The sequence below is a fragment of the Protopterus annectens genome, chromosome 12.part0, assembly GCF_019279795.1.
Source record: "Protopterus annectens isolate FY-2018-M chromosome 12.part0, PAN1.0, whole genome shotgun sequence".
NCBI classification, from domain to species: domain Eukaryota; kingdom Metazoa; phylum Chordata; order Ceratodontiformes; family Protopteridae; genus Protopterus; species Protopterus annectens.
The window spans coordinates 678,775,863-678,790,790 of NC_056746.1; positions in this window are offsets into that span (position 1 = coordinate 678,775,863).

Consider the following 14,928-nt stretch of genomic DNA (forward strand, 5'->3'; position numbering starts at 1 on the left):
TGTCAAATTATGATATTCTAACTTGTCTGGTAAGCAAGTATGAAATACATTAACATTTGTCACAGGAGAAAATACATAAGTTTCATTGTGCCAATGTAAATGAGTTACATTATCTAAACAACCTACAAAAGGATACGTCAAAGTATACAATAATGTTTGATTTGTCACTAAGCATATAAATTGTGGTGCTATTTCCACAAACATTTCAAACGTAGGAGGTAATACAGTCCATTTGCAGATGTTGATAGAATGTTGAAGAAAACATGGTTCATATACAGGAGAATGTTGTCCGCAGATTAGTCCATCCATTGTTTCAGTACAGTGTTCCAGTTTGTGCGTTCGGTTTAAGAAATCAATATAATTTCCTTCCACATGGGGTAACCAGAACTGGAATGGATATACAGGAGGTCCAAATACCAATGGCAAAGTTACAAATTGACACATTATTTTTGCATTTGTGACATTATAATGCATGATATAACCTGTACAAAATTCATCTGTACATCTTTTTTTTTTCAGAAAACAACCTTATCCAATTAGTATTAGGTACCCATTTGTGAAATGTCTCCATATATGTTCATTATTAAGCATTAACTTTGTCTGCACAAAATTCTTCCGTATTGAAACATAAAAAGACTGTAAAGTACATGTTGTCCAATTTACAAACTCAGTAATATTTTTATCAAATTTTAAATTATGAACTGCAGAAGCATTGAATTGATCCAAAAATTCTTTTTCATAACTAACTGTTTTTGAGTATGCCAAACTGTAGGATTCCATTTTGCTTGCAAATGTATAATTTGTGAAACATCCTGACCCACAGTTATGATTTTATTAGCTAAAACTTCAACATCAATGGCATTTAAAGTTCCTAACCCTGTACCAACACCTCCTAATAAGGTGCTATACCAAGCTCGTTTCTGTCTACATTTACTGGCTTTCGGAAAAGTAACATCAAAATATAGTACAGTTTTTTGATATGTTTGTCCTACATATTTACATGTAGAAGGCACTTTAATTATTTGGTCAAAGTGAGCCCTGGGGTGATTGTTCAATATAGTTATTTGAGAGGCCCATATGCCATTTATAATTTGAGTTGCATTCATGCAAAACAGTACTGTAATGTTCTGTAAATCAACTGACTTATAAATATCAGTTCCATTCTGGCAAGAATAATAATTTTCTCGGTATGTCTGTTCATATTTACAATTACAACATCTTACATCTGTGTAATTTTGAATTATTACCATAGCTTGTTTGTCGTCTAATAACTGGACATAAAGATGCCCCCTTCTTACCCTCCAAATGGTTACATTTCCTTCAAAAGTCAAATTGATAGCAGGACATCCTTGCCCAGCGGGACAGGTAAAATTCCCTTGTGTTCTATTTCGCGTATCAGTAGCCCATCCCCACTGGAGTACCGTTGAATTAATTTTAACTGCTTTCACTTCTGGTGTTATGCACTTCACTGAAGAGACTCCATACAATACAAAACCAGCAACAATTAGCATTGGAATTGGAATCTAAAATAAAAAAAAGTAGTATGATTATTCTCGCAAATAACACCAATCTGCCATTATATATTCCCATTTTTCCTTTCCTGGTTTAATAATTAAAACAGTATTATCATTCCCAGCAGCAATAACTTCTGCTTGTTCAGGTTGTCTATTGGGTTCATGGACCCATATTTTTGCACCTGAATTAATTTCATGCATACTAGATATCTGCTCCCTCTCAAAGGCGGTAATAGGCTGTGACTGCCCTCTAGTAATGGAACCACCTAACACAGGTACAATAAATATTTGAGCTACCCTATACCTTTTCTGTACATGAGCATCCTCATCTGAAGTATTTAACAAAATAATTTTGAGTTCCCCTTGATAACCTGCTTCAATAACTCCATTTACAACATGAACTCCTTTCAAAGCAAGTGTCGACTGAGGCATTATCCAACCAAAATGCTTTGTTGGAATTTGAATTCCAATCCCAGTCTCAATCAGCTGAACTGTCCTTGGTGATATTTTACAAGCACTCATTGAATATAGACTCAATCCTGCAGTCTCAGGTGTAGCTCTAGTAGGAGCTAATGCACCTGCTTGAGTTTCCCAATATGTAATTGTTTCAGTCGTCACATATGGATTGATCTGCAACGCTGGAGTTAACATTCTCATTAATGGTGTTTCTGTTTATGAAATTGGTCTATTATTTAAAACCTGTAATGCCGCATTTAAATTATCTCTCCAGTTTTGTAGAGTTCCATTTCCTAATTTTCTTAATTGATCTTTAAGTAAGCCATTCATTCTTTCAATTAACCCTGCTGCCTGCGGGTAATAGGGTATATGAAATACCCATTCAATATTATGTTGCTTTGCAAAATCCTGTACCATTTTTCCCTTAAAATGGGATCCGTTGTCACTCTGTATTTGCAAAGGCATTCCATAATATAAAATGATTAAATCTAAAGTTCTTAAAGTACTTACCTGTGTTGCCCATCGGTATGAAAAACCAATAAGATACCCAGAATAAGTATCTACCACTGTAGATATATATTGACAGCCTCTATTTAATGGTAAAGGACCAACATAATTAATCTGCCATATTTGTCCTGGCAACTTTCCTCATCCTATATGTCACTGAACTATATGAGGTATGGATCTTTGTTGAGTATGCTGACATATCGGGCATTGTAATATAACCATTTTAATTAAGTCTAATGAAAGTGCAATTCCTCTTGTTTGTGCCCACCTGTAAGTGGCTTTTTCTCCTAGATGTCCGCATTTCTGATGTGCCCATTTTGCCATCCCCATTTGCTCAGAATCATCTGGTATATTAGCTTCTGAAATTCTAGTTTGTTCATCTGTAACAGAATTAAACCACTGTTCTAGAGAATTTGCAGAACAATGTGCGTCAACATGATAAACTGTTACAGTACCTTGATTTATCATTTCCCAAATCAATTGCCATAATTCTTTTCCCCATATTTCTTTTGAATGAATTTTCCAGTCATTCTTCTGCCAGGTAGGCAACCAAGTTGCCAATCCATTTGCCACTTACCAGGAGTCAGTATAAATATGACAAATACCTGGAGTCTCCTGTTTCAGTGCTTGATATACATCATATAATTCTGCATACTGATTACTTTTACCACTCCCTGAAGATGTTAAAACTCTCTTAGTCACTGGATTATAGGATACAGCTTTCCAACATCATTTATTTCCTACATGTTTTGCTGACCCATCAGTAAACCAGACATGTTTGTGTTGTTCTAACCGTACCTGTACATATGGCATGGCACACCCCATTTTACCGGAAACTCACTGACTGGTTCAGCCTTGTCAGTGACAGATAGTTGTTGGTCTATTGGTATTTGAGCCACTTTTTCATGTAGCATCACTACCCCATTAATTCCAGGTTTAGCCCTATCCTGAATGTACCATTTCCACTTAATAATGCCTGCTTCTTGCGCATGACCTATTCTATGCATCTTGGGTGAACTCATTACCCATTGCATTATAGGTATTTCTGGTCGCAAAAGTACAGTATGTCCTACTGTCATTTGTTCAGTGTCCACCAGTGCCCAATAACATGTCCGTAATTGTTTCTCTAGAGGAGAATACCTTTCTCCAGCATCTGGTAATTTCATAGTCCAGAATCCTAGTGGCACCCGCTTTGAGCCCTGTTTCTGCCAAAGGCTCCAATTAGCATAATGATTCTGCATAGATACCTGTAACTCTACTTCCCCATCCTGTAGGCGCTATAAATCTAAAGCCTTTTGAATAGCTTGCTTTACTTGTTCAAAAGCTTTTTGCTGATCATCCCCCCAAACAAACTCATATTTTTTCCTAGTCACTTTGTATAATGGGGAAAGTATTTGACTTAAATGGGGAATGTGCTGTCTCCAAAATCCAAATAATCCTATAAAACGCTGTGCCTCCGTTTTGTCTTGAGGGGTTGGAAATTCTAAAATCTTTTGTTTTGCCTTAGGTAGAATTTCTCTATGTCCCTGATGCCACTGAATTCACAGAAATTTTACTGTTTGAGCTGGTCCCTGAATCTTATTGGGATTTATTTCCCAGCCCTTTATTCCCATGTGGTTTATTACTATGTGTAACTACTCACTCACTTCTTGTTCAGAATTCCCTTGAAAAAGAATATTGTCAATGTAATGAGAAATTTGCATATTCTGAGGCAACCTTATTTCGTCTAAATGTTCTGCCACTATTTTGTGACAGATAGTAGGACTATGCAAATATCCTTGTGGTAAACGAGTAAATGTATATTGTCGTCCCTGCCAGGTAAAAGCAAATTGATCATAATTCTCTTCTGCGATTGGTATGGTAAAGAAAGCGTTTGCCAAATCTATTACTGCATACCAAGTACCTTGATGTTTCTGTATATTTTCTATTAATGCAATTGTATCTGGAACAACCACTGTCAGTGGCGGAGTATATTTATTCAGGTCTCAGTAATCTACTGTCATTTGCCAAGACCCATCCGACTTTTTGACAGGCCAAACTGGATTATTCCATGCTGTCATAGTAGTTTTCAAGACACCTGCATTTAATAAATCCTGAATTGTTTCACCTATCTCCTTATGCCCCCCCAGGAATTCTATATTGCTTCAAACTAATTACCTTCGTCGCTTGAGATAATTCTACAGCTGGCATTTTAACTTTCCCTACTATAACTGTTTTAACTGAAAAATACGGCTTAACGCCAAATTGATACTGTCCGTCTGATAAATTCAACGTCAACCCTTTTAAAATGTCAATTCCTATTATATATTCAGGAACAGGTGCTATTAAAACAGGATACCTTTTCCGTGGCAATTGACCTATTTTCATTTCTAGCATTGTCTGAACAGCTTTAATTTGTTTTCCACCAAGTCCTGTAATAGTAACTTGTCACCCTTTAAATAAACTCGGATTCCCATAAATTAATGAGGCCTCCGCTCCAGTATCAATTAGAGCTCAGACCTCTTGTTCATTTTTATTTTTCCAGAATATAGTCATATCCACATATGGTCTAAAATCCTGCCGAGCCCACACACTTACTGGAGCTTGGCCAATTTCCTAATCGAAATGTAAATCTGACAAGTCAGGATATGTTACAGGTGGAGCAGAGGGAACTGCTGAACTTTCTTCCATATTCTCAGTTTTAGTGTCTACTATATCATTTCTTGTTTTTCTACATTCTGAGTTTGCCTACCTTTCTTATTCAGACCTCATTTTTTATACATCTCCCACATTGTCGGAGTGTCTATCCCATCAATTTTATCCTTGGATACCCCATCTTTTAACAATGCAGTAAACATATAATTTCAGGCTACTCGAGCTTCTTTTTATCCACCATTTTTGTTTTCTCATCTATTAGTATTTAACTGCTTTGGTCCCCATTCTCACAGCTCTCCCAACTGCCGCAACCCCTCAATAACGTGAGAAATAGGATTTCCCGTCTCACTTATTAAATACGTCAGTATTACAGTTTTATAAGCTGGAGGGACTAATTTAATAATCTTGTTTCTAATAGAAACTGTCAAAGCACATTGTAGTAATTTATCAGTGCCCCCTATAAGTAAAGCAGTTTTCATTGTCTCTTCTTTAATTCTTTGAATAGCATCTCGTAACGTATACCATGACCTATCATTAGAAGGCCAATCCATTTCTGTTGGATATTTTTTGACACAGCAATCTGCTATAATTTTAAAAAGACTTACCATTTTGTTTTTGTTATAATTTCGAAATGCATCCTGTACTGATAGATCATTACTTAACATACTAATTTTTTTAGTATCCATGTGATCTATTCCTACTCCAGCAGCCCCAAATTCAAACAGTCTCACTATCCATGCTATTAATGATTCTCCAGATTTTTGTTTAAATCTTTCAATCAAATCGTTTATTTCCTGTTGAGTAAAGTCTTCATAATGAAATTCTTCCTGCCCTCCTCGGAGCCCTTGTGCCCCGTTAACCATTTGCTGTCGTTGTCGAAGAATTGGTTTTACCTTTACTGGTCCCCTTTTATTCTGTTCTTCCTTTCCCAGGAAAACATTATTTTCATTATCAGAGTCAGAAGAATTCCAGATGTCTCCATCCCAGTGGTCTGGGTCCCAGTCAAAACCTGCCTTCGCTATTGACATTTGTACTTTCTTTTTATTAACTTTGCCTCTTCGTTTTCGATATTTGTATCTTGCTACCCATATAACAGCCTTTTTGGCTACATGCTGATACATGTCTGTTTTATCTGCTAACAATTTAATCTGACACTGTAAAATTACATTTTGTTTTTCTAACTCTACTATCCATTTCTCTAGTTGTTTAATTTGTTCACACTTACGTATTTTATCGTCATGTGATTTTTGGTATGCAGTCAAGAGGATCCAGCCTCGTCTGCATACGGCACTCAATTCCTTCCCTTTTTCCACCAAAACCTTTTGTAAGCATGCTTGCACTGAACCAGGTTCGGCATCTTTTAAGTAAACATCCCAATTCTCACTTAATTCTGTACTCATGGACCATTCCAAAGCTAACGCTTTGTACAGGTCCTGGTCCCATCCTGAGATTTCTATCTCAGAAACTGCTATATCCTTCTTACTTTTCCTTTTAAACATTTCGAATCCTGCCGACTACGCCAAAAATAATGTATTGCCTAATGAGCAGGTCTCGAAATAAAGACACTTTTCACCAGAAGTTAACTAATATAAACTTTATTTCTACCAAAAAGACTAACAAACTAATAAGCTCTATTTGTCTTTTAGAAGTAGAAAAGTAAATCCACTCTAAGCTATTAAAATAAAAAGTTTAATGGAAAGAAATATTAGACAATACATTTAAAGAAAGTTATACATCACCGATAAAGGGGAAACTTCATCCTGTCTTCAGTCTCGACTGGTAAGCCCCATTGCAGTCAGGCAGGAGTCTTCTTCGGGAAAACAGTCCTGGTCAGTGCGTCCACTCCAAAGGTGAGGCTTCTGCCTGAATGCAGAGAATCCCATCTATATATAACCAAGTTGTTTACCACAAATCATGAGAATCAGTACTTTTCCAGTGTAGGCTGGATCTTGCTAGAGCATTCTGTGGTGTTGGCCACCCACCCCAGAAGGAACAGCAAATCCTGCCACGTACAATGATTCTGCAAGTTTTGAGTACTACACTGGAATATTCCAATAACTTTGTAAGTTTTAGTACATTACTAGAGAATTCCTGACAAACCATGTTTCATAACTAAAAGTAGTAAATAAAGTATGTTTCGTAACCCACTGTAACTTGCTGAAATCATCAGAATGTTCTGGAACAGAGCATCATCTCTTATGCCCGCCCAGAAAACTAGAATGCTTTAGAATATAACATCATTCTATATATCAAAAAGAAATAAGAAATAATAAAAGAAAGAATAAAATAAATGTTGAGATATAGTGAGGCAACAGTCAAAATAATCACACTCTCTCAATGTTCCACTCTTTCGTATCACATTCGTATCACACATGCCTCACAGCTGTATCAGTTATTTGCCAGGGGGGACATCCCAAATAGCCACCTGGTGGGGGATGCTGGCTATGCACTGGAACCGTGAATGAAGACTCCCATCAGAAATGCAAACACACCCATGCAGGAACGCCATAATGAGGCACACGCACAAACCAGAATCATCATAGAGCATGTGTTTGGGATGCTGAAATCACGGTTCCATTGCTTGGACATATTTGGTGGAGCCTTACAGTACTCTCCAGGCACATGCACCCACATCTTCATAGTGTGTGCCATGCTACACAATATGGTCCTGTGGAAACAGCTGCAGCAGGGACAGAATGGTGAAGGCCCTCACAGCCCACCACCATTGCCAAGGGCCCCACAGGCACAGAGGTACTCAGACCACAAACACCCTGAGCCAGCCCCAGGAGGCAGACGGAGGTGTGCCCAGTATGCCCATGCCTTGGCAAAGAGGGAACGTATAGCACACACACTAACAGTGTAGGCACCTAGGGACTGGCACCTTTCTCCACCTGCACACACAGTAAAAATGGATGGCACACACACAAGACTACCTGTAAATTGTCATGTATAGGCAGTCTACTGTGTGCATCCAACATAGGCAAGTCTCAACTATTGCACAGGCAACAGCAATTGGCACAAGGTAAGTCAACACCTGAACAGTAAATTAAGCTATCAGCATATGCAGATACTGTATGTATAGATTCACAGGTAGGTACTTGGCCAACTGCCAGAGGACATTCATAAGGCCATCCAAAATGTGTCAGCTGTTGCCACCCCATTGATTCATTAACCATCCCTCTGTGGAGCAGAGGCAATGGCGGGATCTCTGGAGTGCATCTACTATTCCCCATCCACCCTTCAAGGTTTCTCTTGCAGAGTGTTAGTGAGAGGCTCTGTATAATGTAGTTAGGGATGTTGTTCCAAAGTATGGGGAGTGTCTGTGACAGGAAGCTGTCCCTCCAGCATCTTCCAGTTATTGTTGTGGCAAGGTCAGCTCACTACAGTGTGTGGCTCACTGTGACATGGATTCCCATAGGTGGAGTATATCCATCAAGTCTGAGTTTGACATGGCTGTGTTGGCCAGCAGAGATCATCTCTGGGTAAACAAGATGCCACTGAGTAAAGCAGGAGTTTATTCTGTCCGGCTGCACAGGCCATATGTTGGAGGCCAGTTATCCCCCTTGGTGAGGTACATTCGTGGACCCCCCAGCTGTTGGATGTGTCCTCTGAGGTACATCCCACATGGGTTATTAGACCCTATGATGGGACTGATGAGTGATGAGTAAAGAGGCACTATAACCCCACTATGTCTAGATGGGAATCCTTTAGTAATCAGATGGCTTACATAGAAGGATGTCATAACTACTGTCAAGATATGATTGTCAAAGGGGATATCACTATCTACCTTAGTCCCCAGATACCCCATTACCTTGTCTGTATTAAAGTGGCTGCCGCTCATGTGTTAATATGTGGGTGCCAATTCCACAATGGAATGACCATGCAGTTAGTGGCACTTGGCTGGAGGCCATGTCATTGGCACCCTGTGATGTTCTCTGTGAGGCCCCTTGAGGGATGTCCGTGTCAGCTGAACTATCAATCATGGCTCCTAGTTTGCAGTGATTGCCAAACATGGTCTGCCATAGTCCACCTGTGTTTGCCTATACATCTGAGATGTATATTCCAAACAGTAGGGCTTCCAGGACTGAGTACTGTTGACACCAGTCGTGACTGTTCAAGAGTTGGACCTGGATACCGCTAGTTGTACCATGTGGGTTCTGTGTGTAAGCCCGTTGGCAACCCGAGCTGTGATGTATGGGTGAATGTACAGGCTGGTGTGTTTATCAATAATACCTGAGTGGGGCATGGTGTCAAAAGCCTTAGTGAGGTCCAGGTAGTATGTGTGAACCACCTCTCCCATCATCTAACGTCTTGGTGACTGTATGTAAGACGTCAAACAGGTTCAGTAGGCATGAACTGCACTCAACCAAGCTGACCTGGGTTGAGTCATGTGTTCGAAGGTTACCAATGTCATTGTTAATGAGTACCATGAGGATGCGAACCATACCATTGCAGACCAGACTTGTCAGGCTTATGGGGTGGCAGTTACCATGGTCAGTTGTGATTTCACCTTGATGGAGTGGAATAACCGTTGCCATGCGCCGTTGTATGGGCATGTAGCCTGTGGAGAGGCTGAGGTAGGAATGCTTAGGTGGGGGGGCAGGTTATCTTGTACAGTTTGCAAGATGCAGTCTGGGTCAATATCTGCCTCCATTGACACTGGGTTCTGCTGTTAGAGAAGGCTATTTCCACCTGTGTGTCTGATGGCTGGGATACTGTACCTTTCGGGTAGTGTTGTGGGCTCTTTAGAGGGTGAAGTATGAACCAAATGTATCTGCAAGGATGTTGGTGATATCAGTAGGGTCAGCATATTTTGTGCTATATTTCACCGGCACAGTGCAAATCTGTGTGCCACCACATAGACCCTTGACATAGCCAAAGAAGGTTTTGTGGTTATCTTTCGAATCCTTGCATATTCTCCTGCTGATGTTAGCCTTGGATGATGTCATGAGGGACCTACGTATCATACTAATAGTGGTCACAGATATCTTCCCTTCATGGGATTTGCTGTGTGTCTGGAACACAGTCCTACTTCTGAAGTATAGCCTGTTTATTGCAGAGGTCCACCAGACTGGTGTCCTTGTCTAGGAGGAGTGAGTCTTGGTTTACCAGTGATGGCATGATCCATATATCTGTGTAGGTGCTTATAGACTGCATTTGTAAATCTGTCTGTATCTTGAGCCATGTTCCCCTTAGTGTGGGGGCTGTGAAACCCCCCACCCCTGTCACTAATAGTGTAAATTTAACTGTAGGAAAGGTTTACACTGTGGTATCCATGGGTGGGGGAGATGCTAGGGTGTGGAAACAGTGACCGGTTAACCTTTGCTGTGGTGCACCTGTTGCCCATGTTGGTAATGACCACATCTAGCAGTTTCCACCCCACATTAGGGAGGTTAGCATCTGATACAGGGCATACGAGGTGATACATTCCAGGAAGCTCTGGCCCTGAAAGTGAGTACTGGAGTATGTTTCCCAGTTAATGGTATGGTAGTTGACATCGAACAGTGCCAGGGTGTGTGTTAGGACTGTTGTGTTCTCAACTGTATACAGGTAGGTGGAGTGGAGGTCCTGGGTCATGGAGGATGATCTGTAGCAGGCCACATTCCACATTGCAGTTGTGGCTGATGTTAGCTGCACATGGATGATCACAGAGGTATCATGCTGCCCCATTAACCTGGAGGTGTAGGTATCCCTGATGAATATGGATACAGCCCCTCCATGTCTGTCAGTCCATGTTCTGTGGCTGAAATGTGTGGTATGGGTTGTAGTCTGGTAGTGCTGGTGTGCTCTCAGGAGCCTTAAGACAGATTTCGCTTAATGCACAGATGTTGATGTTGTCCATCCTGAGGATTGCTGTGAGTGCATGCATGTTGTGATCACAACCCCTGGTGTTGAGTAGCATAATCCTCATTGAATCTGCTATTGTGCTGTTTACAGAGCTGGTATTCACCTTCGAGACTCTCCTAAATAAGGCACCATCGGGGCGCCAATAGCCTTGGCCAGTATTCCAAAGCGTAAGGCTGACACATAGGCTGGTATGGTATCATTGCATGCATGTTCCCCATCTGTGCTTGTTTTTCATCTCCCCTGTAGGTAACCTACTGGTAAGCAATAGAAAGCCTTAAACTTATACAAGTCTTCTAGCTTCCAAGATAGGCTTTTGGAGTGACTAAGTATCAGTGTTCTGTATGTTCTTTCTGTACTCATCTGTTTCCTTACTACATGATGAGTTCTCACTGTATATTGTGATCTGAAGGTCTGTTTATTCACATATTATGGCTGTGATGGCCTGCACATTAGAGGTTTACAGATTGCCTACTACCTATCTGCCCAAGGGCAATTAGAAGCATAGCAACACTGTGTTGGCCTTCCCCGCCCCATTGATGAAGTAACTGAGCCTCTGTCAAGCATAGCCACTGAAGCAATTCCAGGAAGAGTTGCTGGAAGCTGTTGAAGACTGGGGTTATGGATGGTTATAGGGGCACTTAGTGATCTAAAGAGGGCATATTAATGTGGCAATTCAACACCATTCAATTCCCCCAACAGGTCTTGCAGCTATCAAACTGGACAGGCTCCCTCACTCCCTGGCTGTATGGTTCTGGAACACATGATCCCAGAGGTGTATAGTCTGTTACCCATTCACACAACAAGGTTTCCCTTGAAGTGTATCAATGAGGGGCTATGCCTAATGTAGTTAGGAATGTAATGTATTGTCTCACAGTACATTTGTTATATGTTGTTATTTCAAGAGTACATGAAGCTCAGTCAGTTTGGCGACTCCCGACATTTGCATAGCTTAGCATACACATAGAAATTATCTAAATAGGAAATAGGTGGAAGCAATGTTAATGTCAACATTGCAATGGTTACAGCATCCACATAGTATCTGTGCATTCGAGGTTACAATCCCGATAAAGGCAGGGATGTTTATCATGTGCAAAAGTATACCTTAACCGCAGTTGCATATATAGGTAGTAATCGTCTGTATAATAAACATTTGAATCACCCATATAAACCCATGTGTGCAGGAGACTACAGTCAACAGAGAATGTAATGCTAAGTCAGCACATAGTGAGATGTTACGCCACTGACATGTATATATCCAGAGTAGCGGATGTGGTCATGTTTGCACACCTAGGTTATAAGTTATAAAGTTTGTTTAACTGTGTTTAACCACTGCTATAATGTCACACAAACACTTTCAAACATGCTTACAACTGCTTAAATGAGCCTTATTCTGCAGTAAAAAAAATTTGTAAAGCATCGCAGGTGTCAAACCCTGGACCATGTACACTATAGTCATGGGACATACCACTAAGCCATCCGAGGTGTACACATTTCATGGTCTTGAGACTACACCTTATACCATATGCATTTCACTGTAATGATCATAAATGGGACAGTGACTTTGTGTATCTATGTACAGTACATTGTAATGTACTGTAGTTTGTGAACCAACATATTCCAGTCTACAGATTTATTACTGTTACAAACTAATATATATATATATATATATATATATATATATATATATATATATATATATATATATATATATATATATATATATCTTATACAGTTACATCAATAGCCATATATATAAACATCTATGAACACACTTCGTGACACAGAAGCACTCCAAAGGAATTGGAGTGTACACAAAACACATGCAGCTCTGGTAATATAACAATTAATATTAACTTAATTCACCATAGAAGGCGTGGTTGTTGTGTGAAGATTGGGGTGGGGGAGGAATGATGGGTAATGCAATCATGCATCAAGGAGGGTCTGGCTCGGATTCCCAATAAGTGAACTGGAGGGGCTTACATGGAGTATGGGAACAATATAAAAAGGACACAAAGCAAGAACCTTACTCATTCATAATACACCCTGTCATGTCACATTGCAACACCTACTTTCACAAACATATGAACATTAATATGTATCAGACATATGTACACCATCTGACTGTCACATTTGTTTTCAGTAGTGAGGAATGTTTGTAGTACAATGTATATTCTAAACACCACGACATTTGTACTTATCTCAGATGCCTTAGTGGTAAAGTCAGTGAGTATGGTGTTTATGGTCCTGGGTTCAAGCCCTGCAAAGGCTGTTAGGTTATTTTGAGGGCCAGAATAAGGGCTTTTGGATGCACGTGGATTAAAGCACTCTTAAGTAGTTGTAAGTGGGATTCTACTTGTTTGCACAGCGGTAAGAGGTGCTGAAACATGGTAAACGGAGAAGTGCTTCACACATTTGACCTTTGCTTAACGTTGCACAGACCACGAGCAAACCTGCTCACAACCACATAAATCTGCGTTATTCACACTTTCTCTACCAGTGCCTACTCTGAGAGGTAAAATAATAACACCTTCCAGGAGAAGAACCTGCAACCATGTACTCCATCCTCAGAGTAACCTAAAACTAAGTTACCTGGGAAGTACCTATCCCAGTTGTGTATGCAGACAGGTTAAAACAGAAAAGGGAGGACTGTGTTGAAATAGGACAACCCGCCATGTACCCAATTAAAGGTGTATGCTCGTAGATATATATATATATATATATATATATATATATATAGAGAGAGAGAGAGAGAGAGAGATACATAGAGACATGTCGATATTAGAAGGTCTACATATATATGTAGATATATAGATAGGTTAAAAACATCTACACATCTATGGAGGTACAGATAAATGTTTACACACACACAGACACACACACACACACACACACACACACACACACACACACACACACACACACACATATATATATATATATATATATATATATACATATATATATATACACACACACACACACACACACACACACACACACACACACACACACACACACACACACACACACATATATATATATATATATATATATATATACACACACATATATAGAGATATATACACATACATACATGTCTGTAGACAGCATCCAAAGTGGTCATATCTGAGTATAACATGGACCATAGCTATCACACATCCCCCAAACAATATGAACATAACATATGAAGAGTATATGCCAATACACTATTACAAATATGTTCTATGGACACAGTCACCAACACAACTGCAATGACTGTAAATATCCATGACAGAATTACACAGACAGCTTTCATTTTGCAAATCTTTATTACATTCTGATGTATTGCCAAAAGGATTCAAGGACTAACAGTACCTGCATGCTATACAGGAAGCATTTAATAGTGCCTTAATGAATCAGCCTGCAATTACTATAGTATTAGTCCATGAAGGGATAGGTGTTCACATAGGGAAAGAACACCCACACACATATAGACCATGTATAAAAGGGGTTCTTGGGGAATTCAAAATGGCTGCCATCCTATAAGCAGTGTTCTCACAGAGCTTTGTCACTCACCTACAATTCAACAGCTAAGTTTAAAGATTGAAAGCCTTTACAAGGTAAAATAATACTACAGAATTATCAAGAATTCTTACCTACGCTGATCACCAACCTTTTTGTGGAAAAGGGAGCCTTTATTGAGAAGGATTGTACCTGATTTGTCTGACTCTTCGGTTGCTGGTCTGGGTACATGTGCTCTAGGCCTCGGAGGCCTACTACTCCTGTGAAGAAAGAGGGCACTGAATTGTATACACAACCATGTCAAAAGAACTAGACCACATGGACACTCAAACCACTAAAGCAAAATATTCAACTATAGCATCCCCAGAAAAAGAGGTTACCACGAAGAGGGCCAGGACGGCTAAACAGCAAGAGACTTCCAAGACACCACCAATAACATCGAAAGAGAAATCTGACTTAAATTACATGG